We start from the raw sequence: 22,676 nt of genomic DNA on the forward strand, positions 1-22,676 counted from the left end.
TTCTCTCCCTTTGCCTCTGGGTGGGGACTTGTGATGGTGTCAACCAACACAATACAGCAGAAATGATGCTATGTGACTTCTGAGGCAGGGTCATAAAAAGAATGCAGCTTCCATCTGGGGCTCTCTCCCTTGGGAAACTCTCAGAACCCAGTGAACATGTTAAGACCAAGTATAAATGTTGCAGCTGGGCCCCTGGCAGACACAAGCATTAAATGCCAAACAACATGAGCAAGTCTTCGTAAGATTCCAGCCCCCAGTCTTAGAGTCTTCTAGCTGAGGCCTCAGACATAATGGAGTAGAAATAAGCCATCCCACTGCCCCATCTGAATTCCTGACCCATATGAGAAACAATAAATGATAATCATTGTTTTAAGTCACTACATTTTGGAATAATTTATTAAGCAGCAATAAAGAACTAAAACAGATATCATTGGCCAGAACTGGGTTACATGGCTACCTCCTGCTGCCAAATTACCTGGGAAATCAGGGAACATGACTGCCATGAGAACTTTGAGCTAAGTTGGACACACTGCCACTGAAACACAACCAGGGTTCTAGTAAAAAGTGGAGGATGGAAACAGTACCTGCCACAACCACTTACTTAAAACTTATTTTTTTTTGAAAAGTTAAAAATTCCTTAATTTTTTATTCCTGGTACCACTACCACAATTTACAGGGCAATATACCTGATGTAATGAAAAGAAAAAGAAAAAGACAAAGCTACAACAGATAAAAGACCTCAGGAATGTACATCTAATTGACACTACATTGCATTAATCAATAGCTGCACTTTTTGCAAACTGTGGCTATGACAGTCCTGAACAAGAAGGGTTTCCTGTTTAAGCTGCAGTAACTTTTCTGACTATGGATCATCGTTCCTTCTGTGGCAGATTTTTACAGTTCCTCTAATGCATTTAGGACGACTGTCTCAAAGTAACCTGCAGCTTTCCTGACAACTCCTCGCTCTCTCCTGCTAAGAACTGTAGCCCTTTTCTTCTGAATTTTTTTTAGAACCTTCTGTTACCATATCCACCACTTCCACCACCAGATCCATAACCACCACCATAGGGACTGCCCGAGCTTCTTCCACCAAAACTGCCCCCCTTCATGGGTCCATAATTTGATTGCTGTTGTCCACTATAATTTCCAAAATCATTATAGTTCCCACCACCACCATAGTTACCTCCAAAATTTCCTCCTTCATTGTAACCATCGTATCCTCCACCACCACCTCCATATCCGCCTCCTTGGTTTCCATACCCTGGTCCACCACCACCATAGCCTCCTCTACTACTATATCCAGGACCACCACCATAGTTGCCACCATCACCTCCAAATCCATTATATCCACCATCACCTCCTCCATAACTACCTCTGCTGCCACCACCTCCGCCACCATAGCCTCCTCTTCCACCGAAGTTTCCACCACGGCCAGAGTTACCACCACCTCCAAAGTTTCCTCCACGACCCATGAAGTTGCCAGATCCACCTCCACGACCTCTTTGTGATCCAGCAGACTGCATTTCTTGCTTAGAAAGGGCTTTTTTCACTTCACAATTATGCCCATTAATAGTGTGGTATTTCTGAACAACAATTTTATTAACTGTATCATGATCATCAAAAGTTACAAAAGCAAATCCTCTCTTTTTTCCACTTTGCCTGTCTTCCATAACTTCTATGGTTTCAATCTTGCCATACTTTTCAAAGTAGTCTCTCAAATTATATTCTTCTGTGTCTTCTTTAATACCACCAACAAAAATTTTCTTCACTGTTAGATGGGCACCAGGCTTTCCAGAATCCTCTCTAGAAACAGTTCTCTTTGGTTCCACTACACGCCCATCAACCTTGTGTGGTCGGGCACACATTGCTGCATCCGCCTCTTCAACACAAGAGTAAGTCACAAAACCAAAACCCCTGGAACGTTTTGTTTGGGGGTCTTTCATCACCAGACAATCTGTAAGTGTACCCCATTTTTCAAAATGTTCTCTTAAACTATCATCTGTAGTTTCAAAGCTCAAACCACCAATAAACAGTTTTCTCAACTGCTCTGGTTCCTTTGGATCATGGCCCTCCTCCCCCCCGGCGGCAGCGGCGGCGGCGACGGCCAGAGTCGGGCTGGGGGCGACCCGGCGGCGGTTTTACCTCCATTTTGAGACCGGACTCGCCTCTTCCAACTCGAGTTCAATATGGGCTACTTAAAACTTATTATTTCCTATCTTATATCATGTTGATCTTTTCTTAACTATATGTTTTATATCCACTAATAAGATATATAAGAGTCTTGAAAACAAAGACTATTTCATTACAAAATGCTTTCAATGGTGGTTACTCTAAAAATATTACCTATTTAACTTCTGAAGGGAAATATTTAGGTTACACTTTAGAAAGAACTTCTAGGTCCTAGAAACTGTGAGGTTCTGTGCATTATTTCAAAATGCACAGAAAAAATTTTATATTTTTTCCTAGAGTTTTTTTTTCTTCAGAATAATCTCTCTAGGAAAGTGCTGGAGCAACTGAACAAATGAGTAAGCTTTGAAGATCCCTTTTGGTATACAGACAAGTATCAACCAATTCCAGAGTTAAAATGAGTCGGCGCAACGGTATCTGGAAATTCTGCCCAAAACTGGCCAATAAAGGCACTCGCCCGACCCTTTATGTAGAGATAAACATTGGTGTGGGCTAATTAACAATTGCAGGGTACTTTGTAAACATAAAGTGTTAAATATTTATTTTTAAATAATCACATTTATTTATCACTAAATGATAATTTATTCTTGGTATAGCAGGAACCTCACTGTAACTCCCAAAATGACACTAGCCCCTAAGTACTCCAGACCACTCATGATTTTTACTGAGTCAATGCCTCTACTTCTTTAAGTAATAAGAATAATAATATAGAAACCAGACGAAATTACAATTTAATTTTAAAATAAACCTTAACACTAGTCAGAAGACTTTCCAAAATTTCTATTTTAGCTAAGCAGAAGTTAAGTGCATTATCTAAATTTGAAAAACCCTGATTCAACATTCTAACTGAAGCTGAACACAGACACTAATTCGGGTTCAGTTGGTTATGAAAATATCGACTTATACTCACATAGTGCTTCAGATTTTACAGTCCTTTCATAGATATGTAAGTATATATATTCCTATAAAATTACTACATACAAAAGTGCTTTGTGAACCGTAAAAACCTCTATAAAGGTTAGTAATCTAGCAATCTTTATTATTATTCATTTACTAACATTATTAGTAATAATAATATTAAGCCTTATGAAGCAGGAGCTTTTTTTTTATCCCCTTCCTACAGATAAGGGATACTAAGGCTCAGAAATGAGAACTGACTGATCCACAATCACATAGCTAGTTGAAATGCACTTGGTTCTGAAAATCACATTTTCTGACTTGAAATTCTAGGTACTTTCACTGCATCATACTGTTTCTATAAAATGTTTACTTTTCAAAGCGTGGTTTCCAGAGACTGGAAGAGAGAGGTAAGAGGAAAGGTCTATAGTTGGACAGAGAACTGTCATTTCCAAGGCTGTAGAGCAGCCCTAGCCCATGTTATTGGACAACCCAGTAAACTAAGCTAAAGATCACAAAGCAAAACAAAAAAAGAGATTCATTCAATATAGTCTAAGAAATGAAACCAATTTTAATAACTTTAAGCTAAGAGCACTAAAAAAACCTTTTCACATTATAACGTTTTTAGTATTTCTTGAAAATATTTCACTTTGGTCCTCATAACTACAAGCATTGCTTTATTCCAGTTCAGGTCAGAGCTGTCCCTCCCTCAAACATATACACTAAAGGTCCTTTGAGTCATGATGCTTATAAAAACTACCTTAAGTTGTAAGTTCCTAGGAACTTTTAATTAAATTCATGAACAGCCAATTTTACTGGACACATCTGGCCATGAAACTAAAATGTCTCCTGTCTAGTCACAGCACGTATTGAGTTTTCATTAAATCTCAAAGCAGAATCTTAGGAGGTTGTCTGTACTTCAGATGTTCCCCCAAGAGAGGTCCAAAATACAATTATTTAGGAATTATTTTCCTAAAACAGCATATTTATCCCAGGACTTAGGCTACAAGGTTGCAATTCCAGCTTGAGAATACAGAAACCCAACAAGTCTTTACCATATTCACTGGCAGATAAAAGGCATTAATTATACTCCTAGTATACATGTATGATTTATATGTAGGTAAAAAAGCAATCAAAGCTGAAAAAGCAATCAAATACTTGCAAGTATGCAAGTCAAAGCACACAGCAGTCAAAGCATAAAGCAAAGTGTGAGACTTTCTATTGAAAAAAGGCTTGGAAGAGAAAATTCTAAGTACTGAACAGCTTTTAGTATAACAATAAAAAGCAAGGGAGCAGAATAATTTTGACTATTTTAAGAAGCAGTGTTCCATTGTGAATAAGAACACGTGTGTTGGAATCAGATCTGAGTTCAAACCCCACCCCTCCCACTTACTAGCTGTGTAATTCTGGGAAAGTTATTTAATCCTTATAAACCTCAATTTCTTCAACTATAAAACAGGAATAATATAACCTATCTCACAAAGTTACTTAAAGTATTAAATGAAAAATGTTTGAAATATACTCACTACGAAACCTGAAACAAAAGTAAATCCTCGATGAAGTATAGTTATTAACAGCCGTTTAAGCTTGTAGATTATTTACATAAACTAGAATTTCAACAACTACTTACTTTTGCTAGTAAACTAATTAACACAAACTCCGAGACACTAAATAAGGTCCTTGATCTTTTTTTTTTTTAAAGATTTTATTTATTTTTTGACAGAGAGAGAGACAGCGAGAAAGGGAACACAAGCAGGGGGAGTGGGAGAGGGAGAAGCAGGCTTCCCACAGAGCAGGGAGCCCGATAGGGGGCTCGATCCCAGGACCCTGGGATCATGACCCGAGCCAAAGGCAGACGCTTAACAATTGAGCCACCCAGGCACCCCAAGGTCCTTGATTTTAAAAGGGACTTCAAAACCCAAACATTTATGATCAAAATTTAATTTTAAAATTTAAATTTAGAATTTAAAGTTAAATTTTAAAAATTTCAAACTATTAATGGTAAGAACAAGAGCCTTTGCTCTCTTTCTAACCCTACACATTTTTCTCTCCTATGACTATCAAGATAGTCTTAGGATTAAAGAGCTACCATTTGATTTAAATGTTTTACTTTTAATAAAAAATCTCCCAGCAAAGACTGAATCAACACTAAGAGAATCAAAACAAATAAGAAAATGTGAAATTGATAAGATTATATCTTTTTCAATATTAAGGATAAACAAAAGGCAAAAAATGCACAGGGAACAAACTGTTCAAGTGAGAAATATCTAATTTTTCATATCTTCTATTTTAAATTATCTCATTTGTATTGGAAGGCAAAACCTTTCAACTATAGCTATTACATATTTACATAGACTATTAAATGTATAGAAAAAAATTTTAAATCTTACAAAGTTAATTAACTGCCTACTTCAATTCTTATAATCAATAACGGAAAACCTTCTAACTGGGGTAAAGTTGTTTTCTGTTTTAAAACTAAAAGTTAAAACTAATAGTTCGAACTCTATTAAAATTATGAACTATCAGAGGAATTAATTTACTAACTTAATAAACTTGTAACAAGGAGAAACTTAGCATGTGTGACTCCATATTCCATCTACTTCCCTCGCTGCTGTGACCTATAGCTTAGGAACTTCTAATTAGCCCTGTTACATAAGCACGTAATCATCGAAGGAATTTTGCTCATGGCTGAGATTTGCAAAAACTGCTTTCTTTTACCTAAAATCTATCTCACTTTAGGAGATAAGGAAGTATGTACAAAAATGACTATGCTATGCTTAAGATTTACAGGAACACATGACCAGATTCCTATACTGAAAGATCAACTGACCAAGGACAAAGAAGTTACACGATCATCCTCCGATGTCTACAGTCACCTTTTAACTCCAACCCCCAATGCTTCTGAGCAGAGAAAGATGTGATCAGAGATATACTTTGAGAAAACTATGTAGCAGTGGTGTGTACCTATACAGAAAAGAGATAAGCAGACCAATTAAGATATTGCAGTAATAATCCCAGAAAGAAGTAGCAAGTGATATTATTCAGTTATGCAAATGATTTCTTAAGGAATCTTTGACAAATCACCTCATTTGTGTACATCCTTGTTCTCACATGAAAATTAAAGTTTTCCACTCAGCCACCTTAAGATCCTCAACTGGAAAATTTTACAAACACATCAAGGCATTGTGTAACATATGTAAAATAACACTAAAGACTATGACCTGCAACTTGCTCTCATTTCTAACTTTTTCTTAGCAACATAACTTTGGAATTATGCTTATGCTTTATCGGTTTAATCACTATCTATCTGTCTCCAAAAAGCACTCTCTTTCTGAATAAAAATATACAATAAGGATCAAGATTAGACATCATAGAGGTGTCTGGTTGGCTCACTCAGTAGAGCATGTGACTCTTGATCTTGGAGTTGTGAGTTTGAGCCCTACATTGGATGTAGAGATTACTTAAAAATAAAATCTTAAAAAAAAAAAAGATTAGACATGATAGAGTTTAAATAGAGCCTATGAAGGTCTAGCTACCTACCTTTATTTCTCTCTGTGTAATCTATAGTCCAAAGTAAAGGACAGAGAAGGGCTACAAAGCTACTTACATAACTGCTAGAAGCAGAAAAAGAACAGTGGACAAGATACAGGTTTCCCCCATTATCCAAAAGTACAGCATTCCTATGAAACCTTTCATAACCCAAAAAGGCATAAAGTGAAGAAGCAATTACTATTAATTTATATGGAAAAAGTTTTGAGCATTCCCAGACCCAAAAAATAATCTCTCTTAGGCTTTTCTGATACCTTAGGACACATCTTGCTAACAGATGCACAAAATAAATTGAGATAAAGCACAGATGCCCACAGACACAGTTCAAAGCTCTGGGGGCTTGATGCTGAAATGCTGAGTGTAGTTCGGAGAGAAGGAGCTGGGCAGGGCTGCTCTCCCTGCTCGGATGCACGCAGCCACTATAAGGGTTCACTGTAAAACAAATGCTGAATGCTATTTTCACTTTTCATCTTTTTTCATAAAAGTGAAAATCCTCTGAAAATATTTCTTTCAGTTAGCAAAAATACAGACTTTCAAAATGTGGAGGATACTTGTACTTATTTCATTCTCCATTATACGAGAAAGCTATCTGTCTCCCACAATCTACTTATTTATAAAAGCCTTAAGGACAATGTTTTATCTTTATGACCTCATAGTGCCTTGCACAGAGTTCTGTACACAATTGCTGAAGATTGAATTAAAAAGAAAAAGAAGAGTCAGAGATCCAAAGAATAAGTAAGTTAACCAGGCAGTATGAGGGTCCAGCAGTAACAGCATCCATCAAAAAAACAGCTCAAAGAGGGTACAATGTTAACACATGATGTTTCTGTCTGAGAAACTTACAGCTTTGTGAAAAATATTTGGAAGAAAGATAAAATATACCAAGCATCTGGAATGAGGTAACTACTCAAATTAATAATTAATGGCTACCTTTTACTGAATGTGTCAAACGTTGTGCAAAGAACATTACAGACATTATCTCATTTAATCCTCACACCCCCATGAGTCAGATATTATTATCCCTGCTTTTCAAATGGGAAACTAAGAGCTAGAGCTAGGATAAATAACTTACTCAGGGTCATAAAACCAGCAAACAGTGAGGCTATGATTCAAACCAACATCTAACTCCAAAGCCACTCTTAACCACCAGGAACACAGATGATGACACTGAACGTGACGGGAAGTAATCAGGTACTGAATATATTTTGCAAATGTAGCCAGCTGGATTTGTTGAAAGATGATGAGCAGTGTGAGGTAATATCTATATGACTAGACGACTAACTCAGTGAGATCCAATGCTTTAGCAAAAGTAAATCCCCTTCTGGCCACTACTTTCTTTCTCTACATACAACCAATGGCATTTCTCTATGAGCTGCCAGAGCCAATTTATGCATATAAAAGCACCTCAAACCACTCTTTTTTTTAACTTTTTATTTTGAAATAATCTTAGACCCACGAAACAAGTTGCAAAAAGAGAGTTCCTTTATGCCCTTCAACCAGCTTCTCCTAATGTTAACATCTTATACAACCATAGTACAATTATCAAAACCAGTAAGAGTAATGCAATACTAGTCACTAATTTTGCCAGGTTTGAGGAATTACAAACAAAGCTTCCATAAATATTCTTGCACATATCTATTGATGCCCTGTGTGTCAGGGGTCCTCAGGACTACTTTCTGGGAGATGATTCACTGAAAGGACTCACAGGTCTCAGAAAAGCTGTTACACTCAGTGATGGCTAATTATAGCAAAAGAATACAGACTGAAATAAGCAAAGAGAAAAGGAGAACAAGCAAAGTCCAGTAGAAACCAGGCACAAGCTTCCAGGTGTCATCCCACAGTGGAGTTGCACGGACGTGTTTAATTCTCCCAACCACGATGTATGACAACACATGCCAAGTGATGTCAACGAGGAAAGCTTGCCCAAGCCCTGGTGCCCAGAGGTTTTACTGGGGGTCAGTCACAAGGCATCCAAGACCTGCATGACTAACCACAGCTTTCAGATTCCAGTCTCCAGAGCAAAAATAGGTGTTCACCATAAATCAAATTGTTTACATTAACTGTCTGATCCAACTGGTACTGTGTAGTCCAAGGCCTCAGGCATACAAAAACACTCTTTTTAGAAAGAATATTCCAAGATCTCAGAATCTGTCTCCCAGGAGCGAGCCAAGAGCCAATCTTGAAGACAGGCCTTTCTCAGGAGCATGCTGGGTTTGGGCAACCCACACCAGCTGAGTTAATCATTTCCAACACAACCTGTGAGTACATTTCTGGGCTCTCATTCATTTTAACAATGACATGATATTGTATTATCTAGATGTACCACCACTAATTTGGCCAATTACCTACTTACTAACCTTCAAGCTATTTCTAGCTTTTGGCTCCTCTCAACAATAAAAACAAATTTTTAGAAATTATAAAGAGCTACACAAAAGAAAATATAATTTTCTGGAATTATTGTCACTGACTGATAAATAAAGGTTTAGTCTAGAGCATGAGTTTTAGTCACCTGAATGAATAAAGGGTAGCTTTAAGAATAACCTGATTTCAAATGTGAGTGAGCAAACAGAAGGCACTTATGGAAAAGAAAAAAGTTGTAAAGGACTTTTCTCATCTCCTAGAAGTCCTATGGTGTTTGCTTTCAGTAGTTAATAGGAAAGTAATCAAAGTAAACCAAAAATCACATGATTTCTAGAAAGCATACAATAACATTAAACAACAGCAAAATATACCTGTAGAGTTTTGATAACTTTTTTATATACATCTAGAGTTTAGGATTCCTATTTTACAATCAGAGTAATTTCATCAGGCTTTCACCATAAATGCAAATACTGAATTTTTATGTTAATGATAAGAATAAATGTCAAAATTAGAGGTACATATACTCCTCTATCCTACAAGTCATAAACATACTATTCCAATTTTGTAACTAATAAACCTCAATTATTTTAAATGTATTGGCTTAGTTTCCTATTTTTTAATTTTTTAAGCTTTTATTTAAATTCCAGTTATATTAATATATAGTGTAATGTTAGTTTCAAGTGTATGATTTAGTGATTCAGTACTTCCATACAGCATATTTTTTAAGTTTTTAATATTTATTAATATCTAAGATAAGGTATAATCCTACAAGATTAAACCTACTTTGCATGATGGGACAGCTAAAGGTAAAAGGAAAGAAGTCCTGGCCCATATGAAGTTTACCATTAAACTGAGAAAAAAAAGAATATATTTTTATGCTTTTGTGAAATAATAATAAAAAGTTTAACCTTATATATGCCTCACTTAAAAACAGAAACAAGTAATTTCCACTATTAATGGTTTTAAACACTTATGTCTTTAAAATAAGAAAATAGGGGCACCTGGGTGGCTCAGTCGGTTGAGCATCTGCCTTCCTCAGGTCCTGGGATCGAGCCCCACATCGGGCTCCCTGCTCAGCGGGGAGTCTGCTTCTACCTCTCCCTCTGCCCCTTCCCCCTGCTTGTGAGCTCTCTCTCACAAAGAAATAAATAAAATCTTAAAAAAATAAAATATAAAATAACAAATATACATATTTCCATTCATTTTTCTGTAAATAGCTTTAAATGTTTAATGAACATTAATATTTCAAAAGAAACCTTGTTATACAATAAATTAGAGCAATGCATATTCTCAAAACACACATAATCAAGAACATAGATGACTACAACAGAAAAACTGTTTATAATCACATCTCAGGAAAATAATTTGGATTTTAACAACTTTCAATAAAAATAAGACTATCCTCCTTAGTTTGTTTAGAGAGTATACCCAAATTTTTCTTGATATACCACTTTTCTAAATACCATTAACTGGTACTAGTTCCCATATACTAGAAAATATTTATACAATATCAAGAAATGAAGGTAGAACAAGATAGAGGGGAAAGAGACAAAAAACTTCAATGCTACTCATATACCAACAACTGAAATTAATTCGTTGAATTCTCTGAGACAGTAAAAATTTAGACCTTAGCATTGCGTGCATTTTTTTGCATCTGGGTTGGCTTGTTCAAAAATACAAATTTGAAGCATTTTTGAAGAAGCATCTTGAAGGTTAAAGTCCTTTTATCTAAGTAATGTATTTTTATTTCCCTTTATTCAAATGGTTTCTAAAACTCTAAGATTGAAAGCAAAGCAAATTAACAAAAAAACAAAGCTAATGTGGCATACTATAAAGGCCAATATAAAAAACAGGGCAAACAGTAGTAAACATAAAAAATTCAAATTACGTTTAAAAAGATAAAGCAAAATTTTCAAATGGATGGAAACTATATCTATATGTAGTAAGTATATTTTCATAAGCCTTAATTATAACTTTTTTTAACTTTTCAGGTCCCCTCACAATACCCTTAAAATTGGGTCCATCTTACTTCGGCAAAGGTACATGTTCTAGTAACCCAAACTATTACTACTTATCACCATTTAACCAATTACTTTCCTTATTCAGCTTGAGAGAGAAAACTTTACTTTCAGCTCCTCTTTACACATGTTGAAGTTAATATACAACTCTGTGTTATTATTTCGGGGTCCCATATACGCTCTTTTTTTTTTTTAAGATTTTATTTATTTATTTGACAGAGAGAGACACAGCGAGAGAGGGAACACAAGCCGGGGGAGAGGGAGAGGAAGAGGGAGAAGCAGGCCTCCCACAGAGCAGGGAGCCTGATGCGGGGCTCGATCCCAGGACCCTGGGGTCATGACCTGAGCCAAAGGCAGACGCTTAACAACTGAGCCACCCAGGCGCCCCCCATATACGCTTTTTTAAAAAATTGAGATATAACTGACATTGTATTAGTTTCAGGTGTACAATATGATTCAGTAATTGTAATTTTATTAGCTGTTACTTCCTAAATATTACTTGTCCGCAGTATGAGGCCCTGGAAATCAGAGAAATAGAAGACACAATCCTGTCTTTAAGAGGTTTACACTTCATCATCATTCTGTAGGTCTCTGGAAAAAAACATAATCCTACAGTAGAAAAAAAATCCCAGAACCAGCATCTAAAAAGATCTTGCATTCTACTCACTATCTGTCCTCTCCTATGCTAAGTATCCTTGAACAAGTCAGGTCACTACTCAGCCTCAGTGTCATCTGTAAAATGAAACCGCTGATCTAAGTGACCTTAAAAGTCCTTTTTGGCAAGAAATCCTATTATTTTAATCTGATACATAATTTATAATATGTATAATAACTATTCTGCCTATGGTAATTAGAAGTCAGTGATAAACAGGCAACATAAATAACTATAATTGCAATTTATTTTATACAAGCAATATTTAAATTCTTCTGTTATTTTCAACCAGTGTATACAAACACTTTTAGAGTCTTCAGTTTTTTTCCAATACTAGCATGGACACACTTTAAAAAGACAAAGATTCTCCATCTTACATCCCAATAGCAGAATGTCCCTTACACCTCCTGAATAAACTTCAGGAAATAAGATTCTACAAGATTTATACAACTGAATCTCTCAAACTGTAGTCTATAAATATGTTCAATGGTCTGTAAATCCTGAGAATTTTTAACTTTTATGTTTTCATTTCAATGATGACCTGAAAATATTAGTACAGACATTTTATAACTGAAAACTGCCACATGATGTCAGTGTCTGTTTTCAATCAAATGGTGCCAAGTAGTATCACTTTAATTGTCAGGGACTAATGAGAAAAGAGCAATGGCAGACTTTAAATGTATATGCATTCACACCCAGGTGAGGGCCAAATGATGTCACCCTTTCCAAACAGAAGAAAGTTCTGTAGTAGCTCAAATAGAGAAAAGAGGTGGGAAAGTTGAGTCATCACATGAACTACACTAGAATCTATATATACGTGTATATATATATATATATATTCCAAAAGAACCTGTACCATAAGTTAGATTATTTATATTGCAAGCAATAACTTGATTTAGCAAATTATCATCTATCAGAGTAATTAATTTGAATAGTACTGTGTTGTTTGTAAATGCAACCCATTTTTATGGTTTCATAGTGTGATTTGATATAGTTATTAGCTTGTTTTATAATTCTATTTCTATGACATTAAAATAAAACTGAAGCCAATAATGGGAGTTCATGAGACTATTACTTGCATTTAAAATTGAGTCAATGCCTTAAACTAGTTTGAGGAAATACTGCTTTTATGAGTAGACTACTCTATTCCCTTCCTCCTAATTCCATAAATTTCTGGACTTGTGGTAGCACCAGCCCTGGGTGCTTAGCCTAGGGAGAAGGGAGAAGGGTCCATCCAGATCAGGGGTTGACAAACTATGGCCCATGGGTCAAATCTGGCCCTCCATCTGTTTTTATAATCAAAGTTTTATTGAAACACAACCATACCCATTTGTTTGCAAATGGTTTATGGATACTTCCAAGCTATAATGGCAGAGCCGAATAGTTGCCACAGAGACAGTACAGTCCACAAAGCATAAAATATTACTATCTGGCCCTTTACAGAAAAAATATGCTGACCAGTGGCCCACAAGAACTAACAGGGCAAAATGAGAATGGGCCCACTGGCATTTGAAAGTCCTAGAGCAAGCAAATGGGAAACAAAGTATTACTGTTTCTGGAAGAGAGAAAGTAAGAGTCTCTCATCTGTAAAATGAAAGTGTTAAATATTAGTTATAAGCTTACAGCATTTTTCAACTGATCATTTGTTAAACTGTATGTGAGGCTCTGTGCTAAGTATTTAATTTAATTCAAAAGAACAACCAGTTTCTATCATCAGGGGAAACTTTTTTTTTTAAGTATCATCCCCAAAGTTTTTTTTTTAAAAGTTTATTTAAGTAATCTCTACCCCCAACATGGGGCTCAAACTCACAACCCTGAGATCAAGAGTCTCATGCTCCTCTGACTGAGCCAGCCAGGTGCCCCATCCTCTAAATTTCTAAGGATCTATTGAAGACTATCACTATATCACTGTTTTAAAGTTGGGCAAGTCCCCCTGGGAAACTGAAAGACGTAAAAGTTACAGTTATACAGGTAGTAAATGGAGGAGTCTAAACTCTAACCAGGTCCATTTGACTCCAAACCCCATGCTAAAAACTACTGTAAACTACAATTCTTCTAATATTGTAAAAGTTTGTGAGGAGAAAAATTCTTCTCACCCAAAATCCTCCAGCAAATAAAAACTATCTTTGAGGTAAGTTTTGGCACAATTTGATTTTTCAGAGACAGCCTCCACAGACATTTAAAAAAATAAGGCATTAAAAACTGTGTGTGTGTGGAGGGAAGGGGTGTATCTCCTCTACTTTCTTACCTGAAATTCTGTGAACCAGAGCACTGGCTGCCACTACTGATCACGCACCAAATCAAAATTTACCCCTAATGTGTCTTTATTAAGGTATATAGAAGTCTACTCTCCTAATGCTTTATATACATTTAAAAACATATATAAAATATAAGTTTTAGAGGTAAAAAGTAAATATGGATTTTCCAATTTTTTTTTTTAAGATTTTATTTATTTGACAGAGAGAGACACAGTGAGAGAGGGAACACAAGCAGGGGGAGTGGGAGAGAGAGAAGCAGGCTTCCCGCAGAGCAAGGAGCCCAACCCGACACGGGGCTGGACCCCAGGACCCTGGGATCATGACCTGAGTAGAAGGCAGACGCTTAACGACTGAGCCATCCAAGTGCCCCTGCTTCCAATGTTTTATTCCAATATCTCAATGTATCATCTTATGTCCACCATATGAACACCCTGCTTTGGAGATCGGTGAAGAAGATAATGCTTTCCCTTCGGCAAGTAGAGATAAGACTTGAAATGCAAATGAACCATAGGACCTAAGATGTTGGTGAAAATAAATTTGCTGAAATGGTGTAAATGATTTGTTTCTTGTTAGAGGAAAAGAGCTAGAATATAGGACTGCACCACAGTGTGGTGGTTGTTGGAATTTGCAGAAGTGTAATTGGCAGCAAAAATCCAACTTGGTGATTCCATCAAACTTGTCTCTACTGCATATTCTCTGAGCAATTGTTTATGTCTCTCATAACAGTATCAATAAATTAGATGGTTATGGACACTATGTATTTTTTTAATATTGGGTTTCCTAGGTTGCCATATCATAAAATAAATGCTTCCTAATTTAAATACACTTAGCACAGTACAAGTTTACCCCTTTTCAAGACTGCAAGACTACCCATATTGGAGCAAATAGTCTTCTTCTGTAGACAATTAAATAAATGGATCTAGTCAAATACATCTAACTTGTACACAGGATTGAGGCATCCCAGTAATATCAAGGGGATGAACGTTAATGTTATTCTCTATTACCTAAACTTTTAGAGGAATCATGTCTATGAAGTCCCAAGAAATTAAATAATTATGGAAACATTTCAATTAAGTAGTAAAAGTAGACCATGTGTCTATTGAAAACTTGTATCTGCTACCATTTTGTTTTAAGACAGAAACATGAGAGGCACCTGGGTGGCTCAGCCGATTAAGCGTCTGTCTCTTGATTTTGGCTCAGGTCATGATCTCAGGGTTGTGAGATCGAGTCCATGTCAGGCTCTGTGCTGGGTGTGGAGCCTGCATTTAGGATTGTCTCTCTCCCTCTCCCTCTGCCTCTTCCACCTTCTCCCTCTCTTAAAAAGTAAACAAACAAAAAATAAGACAAGAATATGAACTGAAGCTTAAAATATAATGATATACTTTATTAGTGTCCCAAATATGGTGAAACGGATCAAATACCTCACAAACGTCATAAAAAAGAAAGCTGTATAGGTATAAGGTCCTTAGTGTAATGAATCATAAAAAGCTTTAAAAAGATGTTAGTATAACAAAATGTCAGAGGGGGAAATGGCCCTGCCTTGGTTTGCAGCTTACACATGCTCTGGATATTCTCCTAAGTTACTACCTGAACATCTTAAAACTTGGAAGAGGATCGAGTCACCCATGGCCACCAAATGTCAGAACTTTAACACCCTTGGGGGCCCTAAAAGTCCCTAAAATTTAGAATTTTACGTGCTATATACTACTCCTTCTTCATCCCATTAAAGAAAAAAAAAGTTAGTGAAGTGTATATCCTATATAAACTATTCCAAAGAGCTTCTTTTTGTGACTTTCCACAGAACTAATAAAATATCTAGATCTAAATCTCAATTGAAATCATAATAACTTGTTATACAACACTAATGAAAAAAGAACAAAAGAAGACCTTGAGAGGTCAGTTTTTCTTCAACCCTGAGGGAGGACGTTTCTTCTTACATCCTTACAAATCAATAAATTATCTCCAGAAAGAAGGCATGAATTTAAAATACAAGTTACTGATTTAACTTTTGAGGTTAAAACTATCTGAACTCAAACTGAGACATTTCAGCTTTTTAGAAATTTGCCTCCGCATTTTCATTAAGGATTACTATATTTCCAGCAATCATTAATGTGCTGGCAGTATTCAAAAACTGTCTAAGTATAATTAACTTTATAGACAAAGGTATTAGTTAAAAAAAAAAAGGAAACATGTTTCAGAAAGAAGAATTAGCAAGAGGCTAAGGATTGGGTTATGGTTCTTACCTATAAGTCTTCAGCAACTTGCTCCTATAACTCAACTGGAAAAAACCTACAAAACTGATTTTGAGGCTAGTATAATACAACATAAAATAAAACTTCAACAACTTGATATTGTCCCATAAATTCTGAAGACAACAGCAATTTTTTAAAAAGAAGGCTGTTAGACCAAACTTGAACTGCTGAAATAAAGTTAACTGATCTTTTTTTTAAGTTAAACACACTTGGTAATTCTTTTCCTTGAGGTAACAGAAAGTTAATATCAAAGAAGAAAGTTCTGAATCATAAGAGATCCTCTAGTGTAAGTGCTTCATTTGCTTTTTGTTGTTTCTTGAGGAAAAATTAACATATAATTTTAAAAACACGCCCTGTTTGGGTGTACAGTTCTGAGTTTCAAAGAACTTACACACTCACGTAGCCACACCACGATCAATACATTGACCATTCCCATCATGCCAAAAAGTTTCCTCATACCCACTCGTAGTCAATCTCCTCACCTTCCCACTCGGAGCCCCTGAAACCACAAACCTGATTCTCACTTCCATAACTTTGCCCTTTGCAGAATGTCATAAAACAAATCATAAAATGTAGCCATTTGAGTCTGGCTTCTTTCATTTAATACAATGCTTTTGAGACTCATCCCTGTTGTTTATATCAGTAGTTTGTTCCTTCTTATTGCTGAGTGGTATTCTGCTATAGGAATATTCCATTACTTGAATACGAATTTCTTTATTCATTCACCAGCTGATAAATATTCACGTTGTTTGTGGTATTTGGTGATAGTGAATAAAAGTACTAAAAACATTTTCATACAGATTTTTGCAGGAATATAATTTCTGAGCATTAAAAAAAAAATACCTAGGAGAGACTGCTGAGTCACATAATTGAAATGTTTAACTGTACAAAAAACTGCCAAAGTGTTTTCCAGAGTGGCTACACCATTCAGCATTTCCATCAGCACAGATTAGAGTTGGAGCTGCTCCACCCCCTCATCAGCATCTGGCATAGTTAGGGTTTTGGTTTTGGTTTCTGAACAATTCTAATAGGTGTATAACAGTATTTCGTTATGATTTTAATTTGCATTTCCCTAACAACTAATGATTGAGCATATTTTTATGTGCTTATTTGCCATCTGTATATCTTCTTTGAAGTGTTTATTCACATCTTTTGCCCATTTAAAACATTAGACTGTTACTGAATTTTCATAGTTCTTATATTTCTAGTAAACAGTACTTTAACATATAAGTTATATAAATATTAACTGCCACTCTGTGGCTTGTCTCTTCATTTTCTTAAGAGTATCTGCAAAGAGTAGAAGTGTTAATTTATTTTACAGTTCCTGTTTTTGTATCACTAAGAAATCTCTGCCTTGCTCAAAGTGACAAAGATTTTCTCCTGTGTTTTCTTCTAGAAGTTTTATAGTTTTAGGTTTTATGTTATAGTGGATGATCCATTTGGAATCAGGTTTGTGCAATGTGTGAAGAATTGGTCAAGGTTTGTTTCTTACAAATAGATATCCAATTGTTCTAGCACCATTTGTTGAAAAACTATCCCTTTTCCATTAAATTACCTTACCTTCTTTGTTCAAAATTAACTGACCATAATCCATTTATTTTCTGGACTCTCTGTTCCACTGACCTGGGAATCTACCTTATCACCAATATAACACTGTTTTAATTACTGTGGCTTTCTAGTAAGTCTTGAATTCAGAGAGTAGAAGTCCTCTATATTTCCCTTTTTATAAACTTTTGGCTATTCTCAGTCTTCTGCTTTTCCACATAAATTTGACAACTGCCTTGTTGATTTCTACCAAAAAGCCTACCGGGATTTTCATTGGGATGTGTGTTAAATACAAAGAGCCATTTGGAAAGAAATGACATCTTGACAATATTGAATCTTCAATTCATAAGCATGATATGTTTCCATTTATCTAGGTCTTCTTTGATTTCTCTCATCAATGTTCTGTAGTTTTCAGCATAAAAATATTAGATATATTTTGTCTTATTTATCACTAAGTATTTCATGTTCTTGGTGCTCTTATAAAAGGCACACGTTTTCAATTTCAATTTCCAATTGTTCATTACTAGCATATAGAAAAGCAAGTGATTTCTGTATAACCCATATCCTGCAACCATGCTAAAATCACTTGTTAGATCTAGTAGCTTTCTTTTTTGTGTAGAATCTTTGGGTTTTCTACTAAAATTATATGATCTATGAACAAAGACAGTCTTATTTCTTCTTTCCTAACTGGAATATACTTAAATTATTTTTCTTGCCATATTATGCTAGCTAGGATCTACAGCACATTGCTGATTAGAAATAGTAATAGTGGGCTATCTTATCCTTGCTCCCAATCTTAGGATAGATACAGAAAGACTGTATTTTACCACAAAGTATAAGTTAGGTATGATGTTAGCTGAAGGGTTTTGTAGATGCCCTTTATCAAGCTGAGAAAGTTCCCATCTACTCCTGCTTTGTTGAGAGTTTTCATCATGAACAGCTGATGAATTTTGTTGACTGCTTTTCTTTCCTGCATCTACTGAGATGGTTTTTTTTTAATATGTTGATGTGATAGATTTTATATTATAATGTTGCATTCAAAATCTACCTTGCATTCCTGAAAGCTCCACTCAGTCCCTTCTTATTTATTGCTGGATTTAATTTCCTAATACTTTGTTAAGGATTTCTGTGTTTATGTTTATAATGGACATTGGTCTATAGTTTTCTTGTAAATTTTTAGGAAGACTTGTATAGAATTGATATTTCTCCTTTAAATGTTTGGTAGATATTACCAGTAAAACCTTTTGGACCTAGAGTTTTCTTTGTGAGATTTTTAACTACAAATTCAATTTTTTAACAGATACAGGACGATTTAAGTTATCTATTTCTTTCTCAGTAAGTAGTTTGTGTCTTTCAAAGCATTTGTTCATTTCATCTCAGTTATCAAACTTAATGGAATAAAGCTATTCATAACATTCTCTTATTATCGTTTAATGTCTACAGGATCTATAGGGATATCCCCTCTTTTTTTTTTTTTAAGATTTTATTTATTTGGCAGAGAGAGAGAGACAGTGAGAGAGGGAACACAAGCAGGGGGAGTGGGAGAGGGAGAAGCAGGTTCTCCGCCGAGCAGGGAGCCCGATGCGGGGTTCGATCCCAGGACCCTGGGATCATGACCTGAGCCAAAGGCAGACGCTAAACTACTGAGCCACCCAGGCACCCCTCCCCTCTTTCATTCTTCATATTACTAATTTGTTTTTTCTTTTTCTCTTGGTCAATTTGCATAAAGTTTTATCAATTTTATTGGTCTTCTCAAAACACTAGCATTTTATTTCATTGATTTTTTTCTCTATTGGTTTTGTTTTCAATTATATTGATTTCTGCTCTTTATTATTTCCTTCCTTCTGTTTATGTTGGGTTTAATTTATTCTTCTTTTTCTATTTCTTACAAGCTTAGATATTGATTTGTAACCTTTCTTTCTCATATAAGCATTTAATTGTATAAATTTCCCTGTAAGCACTGACTTAGCCACATTTCACAAATTTTGATATGTTGTATTTTCATTTTGATTTACTTGAAAATATTTTCTAAGTTCTCTTATGATTTATTCTTTGACACATACGTTATTTAGAAGTGTTTTGCTTAATTACCAAATATTTGGGGATTTTCCAGATATGTTTGTATTAATGATTTCTAATTTATTCTTCCTGTGGGTCAAAAAACATACACTGTACCATTTCAACCTTTTAAATCTGTTTAGTTTTATTTTATGGCCCAGAATACTGTCTATCTTCGTGAATATCTCATGTGTACCTGAATGAAATGTACATTCTGTAAGCAGTGAGTGGAATGTTTTGTAAATGTCAATTAGCTCAAGTTGGTTATGTTATTCAGGTCTTCTGACTCTCTGGATTTAATTTGCTAACACTTTGTCTATTTTATCAATCACTGAGAGAGAAGATTGAAATCTTCATGCATGCATGCAGGCATCCTTGCATACAAACATTTACAAATATATACAATGTGACAATCAAAATTAAGTATAGATTATACTTTTAGCTTTTCCCTACTTATTAAAAGTATTGCATGTTCACTGAAAAGAAATTTTAAAATTCAATAAAGTACTCATCCCACCACCTAAGGTGATTTTACTCTTTACTCTTATTTGAATGAAATGATATCTAGAGTGTCAAAGTACCAGACATGGTCCTGGCCCTATCCACCATCTCAGATCCACCACCAGAGGGCAGGGTGGAATGCTTGGCTTCCTGCCCACTCCTCAGAGGCCATCAGACATTCATTTATCATAGTTCTACTAAACTGAAATAGAATCTTTTCTACTTCCTGGCTTTCTGATACTATATAGATCTACAGATCTGATATATATAGATCTCTAAAGACTTTTCCAAGCTTAAGAATCTTAAGAATTCTTTTTCTTCCTATAAGATGCCAGGGTAATCTGAGTATAGCTCCTATATGATAAGACATTCTGCTATCTAATATTGTATTTTATTACTATTAGAAATAATAAACAATATTAAAGATAGGATCAAAATAAGGCTAAAAGCAAATATTAAATATTTAAGATTAACTCAAGTCCAAAGAGAAAAGGAATATCTGCAATTCATACATTTGAAAATATTTACTAATTGTGCGTTAAGCACTGTTCCTCCTGCTGAGAATAAAGTAGTGAAGAAAGTAGACAGTCCCCGTGACCACTCTACAGGGTGGAGGAGATACACAATCAACATAAATATATAACATGCTAGAAGGTGAAAACTGTAACTAAGAAACATAAAGCATAATAAGGGAGATGGGTAGGCAGGGAGTGTGGTTAATACTTACATGGTCAGGAAAGTCCCCATTAATAAGATGACAGGAGAGAAGAAATCATATGGATATTCAGAGGGGGAAATATTCCAGACTGAGGAATAACAAACACTTCTCGAGGCAGGAATGGTTGTTGGAAGGTTTGAGGAACTATAAAGAGGCATATGGTCTGTGATTTTGAAAGGGATAATAAAGTAGAAAGTGACATATTGTTTTCAGCTAGCTAGTTCCATGTGGAGTCACCTATTCAAAGTACAGCTTAAAAACCTAAAAGTTCATGATTTTTCATTTAAATGAGGTAATTAGGCTAGGAAAATTCCCACACTTCCTAAAGGAAGTATTTTTCAAAATCCTTCTTTTTTTTTTTTTAAAGATTTTATTTATTTGAGAGAGAGAGAATGAGAGAGAGAGCACATGAGAGGGGGGAGGGTCAGAGGGAGAAGGAGACTCCCCGCTGAGCAGGGAGCCCGATGCGGGACTCGATCCAGGGACTCCAGGATCATGACCTGAGCCAAAGGCAGTCGCCCAACCAACTGAGCCACCCAGGTGCCCCAAAATCCTTCTAAAACCAATACTAACTTGTCACAAAAACCACTACAATCCTGTGTTACAGAAGTGCATGTTATATTCTGCATTTATCTCTAAAGAGAAAAGCAAAGGCAAAGACAGAGAGATATGGAAATAATAAGAAATAATAAGTACCTATTCTTTCAGAGGGCACTAATAAAAACAAAGAAAAGCAGAGCCCTTTTCTCACTCAGGAAAATAACTTACCTCAGAAAAAAAATGAAAACATTAGCCTACAATTACTACTTAAAAGCAAATAAATACAACTTTTAAAAAGTGAATTTTCATATTTTATATAGGATTAAGTCAAGCAACCACTATGAATTAATAAAATAAGTATACATCCTTAGCTTTTCCATTTAATCAAGTAACCCTACAAAATATTTTTAAATTCCCTTGGCCAGGGAAAACATGAATTTGGATTTATCATTTTAACCAACTACAATAAAATTTAAAAGATGAGCATCATCCGGGATAAACTTTACAGCCCTTGACTTCACCAGGAATTACATCATGTAATCCAAAATACGAATTAAAAAGCCATTAAGAAATTTAGACCTTTTTATATGTCACATTTTCTCCTTTGACTTCTTGCTTGGGTTTATAAATCTCAAAGGCTGTGTGGTAGTTTACCATCTTGGTACATATTACAAAGATCCAAGCTTTTAATTTTCCAAACACGAATCTAAAAATTATAAAATCATAACTAAATCTTACCTCAGTTTAAGGAATTGTCTTATTTTCTGTTGAGATGATGTCTGGCTAAAATTGAAAAGCCTGACAATACTAAATGTTGCTGGGGCTGCAGAATAAGCAGCTCTCCTATGCACTGCTACTGGGAAAGCAAACAGTACACACTTACACCTTGTAGCTTAACCACCGCAAACCCTTGCAAGATACCCACATCTTCAGATTTACTCATCACAATCCCCACTATGGAAAGTGGGGTCAACAGTAATCTCTCAAGGTCTCCTTACTGACACTTTCATCACTATCACTCCCAATACTTTAAAATGTGATAGTCAACCTCTGGCCATTTGGAGCAAACCAAATCCTACAGAGTACAAGACAGCACCGAACATTATAACATAATATCTAAATCTAAAATATTTATAAAAC

At 35.4% G+C, this 22,676-nt stretch overlaps 1 protein-coding gene, 1 long non-coding RNA gene and 1 pseudogene across 9 annotated transcripts in view; 1 reads left to right on the top strand and 2 right to left on the bottom strand.

Moving 5' to 3' along the window:
* Positions 1 to 22,676, bottom strand: part of RAD51B (RAD51 paralog B) — a 635,945-nt gene that overhangs the window by 570,756 nt on the left and 42,513 nt on the right. The gene's annotated exons all lie outside the window — the stretch shown is intronic.
* Positions 612 to 2,148, bottom strand: LOC113908634 (annotated as a pseudogene). Its single transcript, XR_003515556.1, has one exon. The product of XR_003515556.1 is annotated as a heterogeneous nuclear ribonucleoprotein A3-like (transcript).
* The window catches only part of LOC113908637, a 52,038-nt gene continuing 36,692 nt past the window's right edge, over positions 7,331 to 22,676 (top strand). The window contains exons 1-3 of one of the 2 annotated variants that reach the window (XR_004820118.1): positions 7,331 to 7,532; positions 8,757 to 8,891; positions 10,986 to 11,033. This is a non-coding gene — a long non-coding RNA (uncharacterized LOC113908637). The remainder of the gene's footprint in view (positions 7,533 to 8,756; positions 8,892 to 10,985; positions 11,034 to 22,676) is intronic. The other variant, XR_003515560.1, reaches the window with a different exon arrangement.

This window comes from Zalophus californianus, chromosome 6 (assembly GCF_009762305.2).
Source record: "Zalophus californianus isolate mZalCal1 chromosome 6, mZalCal1.pri.v2, whole genome shotgun sequence".
NCBI lineage: Eukaryota > Metazoa > Chordata > Mammalia > Carnivora > Otariidae > Zalophus > Zalophus californianus.